At 37.6% G+C, this 8265-nt stretch overlaps 1 pseudogene; it reads right to left on the minus strand.

The window, feature by feature from the left end:
• Window positions 1-6958: 6958 nt before the first annotated feature.
• On the minus strand, window positions 6959-7148 carry LOC132022991 (cytochrome c oxidase subunit 7C, mitochondrial-like; annotated as a pseudogene).
• Window positions 7149-8265: the final 1117 nt, after the last annotated feature.

An 8265-nucleotide genomic window follows, 5' to 3' on the forward strand; every position in this document is an offset into this window, starting at 1 on the left:
TATATATAGAAAGATATATATATAGAAAGATATATGTATCTGTATATATCAGATATATATATAGAAAGATATATATTTATATATATGTATCTATATATATCAGATATATATAGAAAGATTATATATATAGATACATATATCTTTTTTTAAAGATTTATCTTTTTTTAAGATTTATTTTATTTTTTGTTTTAGTTGAGACAGACAGAGAGAGAGGGAGAGAGAGAACATGAGAGGGTAGAGGTCAGAGGGAGAAGCAGAGTCCCTGCTGAGCAGGAAGCCGGATGTAGGACTTGATCCCAGGACTCCAGGATCATGACCTGAGCTGAAGGCAGTTGCTTAACCAACTGAGCCACCCAGGTGCCCCATATCCTGTTTTTTTTTTTGTTTTGTTTTGTTTTTTACCTGGTTTATCTCTCAGGAGACTGTAGGGAAGGGCAAGAGGTGCTTGCAAGGGAGACAGTACCAATGCTACCTCCTCCTTTTATCGTCCTAAAGGAAAAGACCGTTTTCTATTGCTCCCTTTACACCCTGAACAGAAAGATAAAATTGTGCCAGCCATGGCCTATCAAGACTTAAAAGCAGGGATTTGCACCAGCATTCACACCCAAAGAACTTGCGCTTTGAGCAAATCCTTGTAGATCTGCTTGCATATTTCTAGCGTGCAATGTTTGTAGTATTTTCGCTATTCAGTTTACCTGTGTGTGTGTGTGAAGTGAAAAGATTTACATAACTCAATCCAGGTTACACCACTCTGGCTTCAAGTAGACACAACTCTTCAGGCGTTTGTTTGTCAATTGACATTATTTGGGTTTTGGCTTGAAATATCTCCTCGGCATGTGTGAACACAGAGAAGAAGTCTGGGATTTCACAGCATCATTGCTGAATCTGTTTTTGGTAAATGGCTAATGAAAGATCAGTGAAAGGACCTTCCACCAAGTGATGGAGAAGAGAACTGCGGGCCCTCCGGGAGGAGTGCCTTCCCCTCTGTCATCCCAAATGACAGGACAGATTTTCTTTAACCTTTCTTTCCACTGGGACCCTGAAGAAATTTTATACATATGTTTTTCTGAGTATCAACACAGACCTATTGAATAAGCAGTTCTAGAAGTGAGGCTTAGGCCCCTGATTTTTTTTTAAAAACGCTTTTTGGATGATTTTGATATGGAAGAAGGTTTAGGAACTACTATTCTTGTTCAGGATAATGACCCCATGTGTGCCAGTGGTCGGTCCTATCCATTACTCTTAAAGCAGATAAGAGCTATTATTTTTTATTAATAATGCATATGATTTGTTAAGCCAAGGTCAACTAGAAATCCCAGGCTGAGGGGTGTGTGTGCACACATATGTGCAGGTACACACCACAGATCCTTACTTCCTTATGCTGATCATTTGGGGGTTCTTATCTGAGCAAAGTGACATCCTGCCTTGGTCAGCCCTTCTTTACTTACACTGGCACCAGTATACTGCCAAGGTCTGGCATATTTCTAACCCAGCATCTCCAGAAGAAACCAGCCCTTCTTTCACCACACACAGTGATCCTTCTTTCCCTATCCAAAAAGGTTTCCTAGTTAGTCCTAAACATTTGACACCTCTCTCCCACTAAAGGACAGATGCTTCAGGTTCCAGGTTTCCTTCTATGCTATATAATCAAGCAAACACTGTGCTATATTTTTATCCGCTTTATAATTATTCTTCTGTAATTCTGGGCTTTCTGTGATTGTAGGAAATCACGAGAATATGCCATGCTCAGAAGACTTTTCAGGGAACCCCTTTTATCCACACCACTTTTTATGCCTGCATGTGTTCTTCCAAGTCCCCTTGGAGCTTCACAGGCACAAGCACAAATACCAGGGAGTGCAGTACAGCTAGAACAATGGACCCTAAGAGTTTCTCACTTTGGCAACGTAGACACCTGTTGTGCCACCACCACAAAAATAAATAAAGCAAAACAACACTGATGCTCCCAATAAACGTAACACCAACTGTTCCTGAGCAGAACGAGCAAAAAATAAAACGTGTTCAAGAGCGTGAACCTCGTGCTTTCCGGGAGAAAATGTGAAAACTGGAAAATCCTTGAGATAAAATTTCCCAACAATTAAATGGGAGATGGTAAAATAGCAAGGGCAGTTAGCATTGACCAAAAGAACAAAATAGTTACGTTTGTCAGAAAGAAATGCTTCTCTATGAGAATTAAGGTCTGTAGCCACAAAAGGACTGTGGACCACCCTTCATTCGGAGCTCTGCAAACCTAGTCCACTGAGGGTTCCAAGGAGGTTATGTTTTGGCAGAACACGGGCTGATGACATGCAAGAAACATGAGGAATTACTGTTCCTCAACAGCCTTGGATCATTCCCTGTTAAACTGACCAAGCACATCTCTTACTTCTTGGAGAACTGAGAATAAAACCAACCAACATGTTGTGTTCCTAGTCTGCTAAAGAGGAGAAAGTTCAACAACGTGTCTGTGTTGTGATGGGAAATGTTGTGAGCCTAATGTTAGGACCAAAGTCTTCTCAGTCCTTAGCACTCCTATGTCACTTGAAGGAAATGTAGTCATACAAGTTTTTGAGTAGTGGTGGTGGCAATAATGATATGTGGATGCCCAAACCCAGCTGGAGAAGGGCAGTGCATGCTATTTTATTTTACACTAACACCAAACTTCTGTGTTCCCAGTACTGCTTCTTAAAGATTACAAAAAATTTAAGAAAAACAGACAGTGGTCTCCTATTCCTGTCCTTGGGGTGGGAACAATGATCAGAATCTGAATTCATCAAAATTCAGAATTTCAGGCATTCTAGAACAATTAATTAACCCATCAATTTATTTAAGAGTATTGAAGAAACCTTTATATCCTGCTTCAGTATTGCCTACCAGAAAAATCTGTTCTATAATTTATGAAGCATCTGCAAATTTTCAGTATTCAAAGACATTACTCTAGAAGTTGATTGGTTGAGACTCAGAAGAAAGCATCCATAAAAGTGAGATGAAGCTAATACCTGAAGAACAGAAAAAGAACGTTTTCATAGTCTCTTTTTCTTCCACCACAACATCCCCCCAATTCCCCTACTCTGCTACACAAACCCCCTCAAATCAGAATATCACCTAATACAACCTTTAGCTGCCTTTCAAACTTTTTCTTCAAGCCTTGGTACAAATAAGACTGAATATTTTCTCTGGGAAACTTAATCCTAATCATTATTTCAGATCAGGAACACCCTGAGTGATGATGTTTAACCAAATAGTCCATAAAAATTGAGACCGAAGATGAATACTTTTACCTTTAACATCTAGTTTATCTGATATACATTCTAGGACTATTTGTTTCTAAGTCTATGGATTAAAAGCATATAAAGTTCAACTGAGATTGATGTTGGTAGCAATTTATTTTCCCTCTAGATAAAATGTGTATTTCAACTTAAGAAACTAACATCTAAAAAAGGGGTTGGCACCCTTTTTGCAAAGATATTCCCAAAGTTTTATACAGCTTAAGAATCCATTTATGTATCATTTGGTGGAAAATGTTGTTGCAATAAGATGCATTGTTTATTCAAACTGGGCAACACAGAAGACTGAGGATTTGGTGAATATCTTCTTATAGTATTTAACTGCAAGAAAACTAAGAGTGGGATCACAAAAGTCTTTCAATGGGCAAAATGATTTACAAATGATCATGTGAGTTTTGGTCATTTTTAACATCTAACATAATACCACCTTATATGGCAGAGAGAATATTAACTGATGAGATGTATTTTTCAAGTTATTTGAAAATTCAAAAGAAAATTGATACAATTTTCTAGTGTCTTAAGTTATACATAAAATTGCTGAAGAATGAAAAAAAATAAGCATCACAGCTCTGCCTCAATTTCTGCAAAGATAATTCAAACTTTCTACTCAGGATTTAAAACAATTTTCTTACAGAGTATTATAGCTGGAAAGAGTCTCAGATTACTTTTCCAACCTCTTAATTTTACAGGTGTGAAAACTAGGGGCCAGATAACTTAAGTAACTTGTAGTCCTCTTCATTTTTAGCTTTGTAGAGAAAGACTTGAAAGTCTAACCTACGTTTTGTAATACAGATTTGTTTCACTCTGATGTCAACCACAAAGGTTAGAACCTCCAAACAGAAAGTGAACTGTCTTAGCCAACTACTTCCAGCTCCCATGGTTACACAGGAGAGGAGTTCAGCACACATCACTGCCTGCCCTTTGCACCCAGTTTGGAAAAGGAACTGCAATGCCATTTCTCTTACTTCCTCCACATCATGGGCTGCCACTAACCAGCAGAAGCAGGCAAAGAAAGTGAAACACCCTATACCTGTCTTTCTGAAGACAGCTAATCTAGGAATTCAGGAATCTCTTTATTCCAAAGTATTTGCCAAGAAAATATTGCTGCTAACTTTAAGAGGACTTTTGTTTGGAATCATGTTAGCAATGCTTAACACCAGGTGAGGGAACATTGGCCTGGTAGCCATGACGTGAACTATTGGGACACATGAGGTTGCCAAATGAGAGAGGGGACAGAGCCAGTTCATTATTCTGCTCCCCTCTTCTTTATTAAGGGAAAGTGCCTCCAGACTTAAAGAATAATGAACCAGAACAAGTTCTGATGTATTTGCAGTGAGATAAAATCTAGTTACTCTAAATAGAGTGAATTATCTTGCCAAGTATTGAACCATCTTGTAAGTTCAATCAGGAAGTATTTGTGGTCATCTTTGTGCAATCAGGGGTGAAAGAAATTTGAATAAACTGAAGATGCAAAAAATTTTGGTTCGAGTTTCAAAAACAACTTCTAGAAATTATAGACTGTTCAATCTGACTCTAATCCCTGATACAATTCTAAAATGTATTCATCAAGTTGTTTTAAAGATCTGAGCAAGCTAACAATTCACTAAAAATATTAAAGAGATTTTTTTTTTATTTGTTTTGAATTATGTGTCAGGAAAAACTCAACAGAGTAAACCAGGATTCTGCCATACATCTGATACTTTCTCATGATATTCTCGTGAACAACATGGAGAAATGTGGCTTGAATAGTAGTATTGTTCGATTATTTACTAGTATTAGACTTATTCAGAAGCTAGCGGCAATCTAGAAAGAAAGAAAAAAAAGAACTTGCACTCCATATTGTGATCTCCAATGTCTTACATGGTCTGCTCCACCTACTTCTCTCCTGGTTCACTAAGCTTCAGTCATGCTAGTGACTTTCTATTCTTAATCAAGCTCCTTCCTTCCTGTTTGCATCTGCTCTTCCCTTCTGCCTGGAATGTTCTTGCAGCTCTTTGAATAGCTGACTCCTTGTCAAACTGGAGGCATTAGTTTAAATGCCACCTATTCAGGAACTATCTCTAAATTAGAGGGCCACCGGCCCAACTCAGTCATGTTCTACCCAATCCCTTTTTCCCACCGCACTATTTTCTATCTCCTCCATGAAAACCTCAGCTTCATAAAAGCTAAGACCTTGTTCATTTATTCACCAAGACTCCACAAGGCTTAGCACAATGCATAACATGTACCAGACTTCTGTGAACACTGAATAAGTAAACTCATGAAATACAACCCGATATTGTGACACCATATCCTCTATCTGGCCTTTTAGAATATAATATTTTTATCAATGTCTTATTTTGAGGTATAGAAGACCTGGGTCTTTTTTGTTGTTTTTTCCTCCTTATGTTTTACCAGGTAAATACACTACATAGTGAAATAAGAATTTAAAAACATCCTGAGAGAGTAAGGCCAAACCCACACAATAAAAGGACATAACAAGAATACATGGAAAATATCACACCTAGAATCAAAGGAATCTTGTGTGCCTGTCTAGGACAGGGCAACTTGGTTTGTCATCAGGATTTGTAAGAAGTACCTTGAGTTTAAGTTCATCAGTTTTGTAATGCACCAACAGTGTTATGTATTGAACACACACACACACACACACACACACGAGCCTTGAAGTCAAAAGAGGGTACTTGCAGACCAAATGATATACTTGCTCAATTCTAGGCATTGACATTTAAGAAAACTGGAAAAACACTAGATGTGGTTGAAAGAGAAAAGTGATTATGAGTGTAGAGGCCAAGGGCAGGCTATCTCAAGAAGGGACACCTCAGCATGAAAATTATTTTTGATTTAAAAACAATCAAAATACAGCAGATGCAAGAAAAGCTCTTTCCCTCCTTCACAACTGCCTGCTCCAAGAAAGGAGCTTCTAGCATAGAGGACTACATTATGATGAGAATTACATCTGGTAGACAGGGAAAAAAACCTCAAGGCCACTGTACTCAAAATCCTGTTGTCCTATTGTTTGTGAAAGGGCTAGCAAACAAAGACCAAAATTTTTTTTCATCTTCCTATAAATTTCATTCTTTCCCTTTCAAGTCCCAAACTTTTATACCCCCATTATCCTTAGCTTTTTGTTTTGTTTTGTTTTGTGTTTTTTGGTTTGTTTGTTTGTTTGTTTAAAGATTTGAGAGAAAGCACGCACACACACACAACAGGGTGAGCATAGTTGGGGGGATGCAGAGGGAGCGAGAAGCTCAAGCAGATTCCACAACTAGCACAGAGCCTATTGTGGGGCTTGATCCCACCACCCTAAGATCATGACCTGAGTTGAAATCAAGAGTCAGACATTCAACTGTCTGAGCCACCTAGGTACTCCAATTTGCAATTTTTAATATAACAAATTACCAACAAGGTCTGACCTAATAATCAAAAATTAAATAAAAATCTCAAAATTTAAAACCAAGAAATAAGCTAAATCACACACAATTTTTGACCAAATACTGGAATATTTCCCAAGTAAAAAAGTAAACTACATTCCATGTTTCAGAAGAGAGACATTAAGGATTCATGCCTTTATCTACAAACATATCTATTATGAATTCAAGTTTGGTCCATTTTCTAAAGAGATCACCCCTCTTAAAATGCTCCTTCTCACATCTGTTTAATGAATTAAAACACCTTTATTTCTTAAGCAGTTGGTGTCTTACTGTAAAAGGGTATGACAAATCCAGATCCAAAGTACACAGCCATCATAATTAGTAATCACCACTCGTTTTCCACTGAAAATGGCCAATTCTTCCTTGGGACCTCCTCATAGTGGCTCCTACAGAACACAGAGGTTGTAAACTTCTGGATGCTTTGTCCCAACATAGCGCTATTTGAAGTTTTGTGAAAGGTGCAGAGATTGAAGACAGTAGAAAATTCTATTCTCTTTAAAGTGACATACCTCATTTTGTCTGTCTTTGGAATATCCATTTCTGTGTAGAGATGTACAAAATTATTTTCTACTCTTAGTCTGTCTTATGTCAACATGATTCTTAGTTCAGCTAGAAGAATCTTGAAGGGCAGAGGAAAATTCTCTCCTACAAGAGTCATGGAAAACTATCCTAATAAGTGAATCTAAAGCTTTTACCCAATAGCCTCAATAAGAGAGGATTTTCTAACACTTTCAGAGTCTCAAAATACGTTAAATTATGTCATAAGACAATGAATTCCTTGTCAGATTTTTATTGCATAATTAGCAGTTGGGATACACTGGAGGAATTTCCACAAAACAAGCTTATTTGGTTAATGACCAATGATCTACAGAATTATAGCTTAGCTTCTGTATTTTCCAGTTTCACTACTTTAGAGTATTTGCATCAAATACTTTCATTTTTCTATTTTACAAAACACTAAAAAAGTTGGTTAGAAAGTATATGTGTTTTGTTAGCCTGCAAATAATTACTTTAGTATTTAATTATATGTTGGCGGACTATGGAGACATCAAGATCAGCTACCCACCCAGGAACTGAATAAGCTTATAAACAATAAACAAGATCTGGCTTTGTAGTAGTACCCCCAGGAGGTTCTCTAAATTTGTATCTCAGGAAGCTAGAGACCTGAATACCATAGAGGGAAAGCAGATTTGTAAGAGGCTTATGATTTTTTAAGGCAGGAATACAACTGTATCCCATTTGGAGAAAAAAAATGTACAAAAGGGGGACAATCAGCCTCAGGAATAGGGCATGAGGGTGAAGAGCCTAACGTTGACTTTATCCAGTCCCAAAATAAAACCTACTTTTTGGTTCTTCTAGTAATCTCTAATGATGGATGGCTCAACAGGTTAAGAATAGCTTTGCTGAAATATGCCTTAAGGCTGCCTTTTCACTCCACTCACTAGGCAGCTCTAGTTAGGTCCACTTCTCAGGGAAGCTGGTAGATGTATTCCTCTCCATCATGAGAAAAGCATATCCCCATTCTAAGTTTTCCATATGGTTTATATACT

Source organism: Mustela nigripes, chromosome 8, assembly GCF_022355385.1.
Source record: "Mustela nigripes isolate SB6536 chromosome 8, MUSNIG.SB6536, whole genome shotgun sequence".
NCBI classification, from domain to species: Eukaryota; Metazoa; Chordata; class Mammalia; order Carnivora; family Mustelidae; genus Mustela; species Mustela nigripes.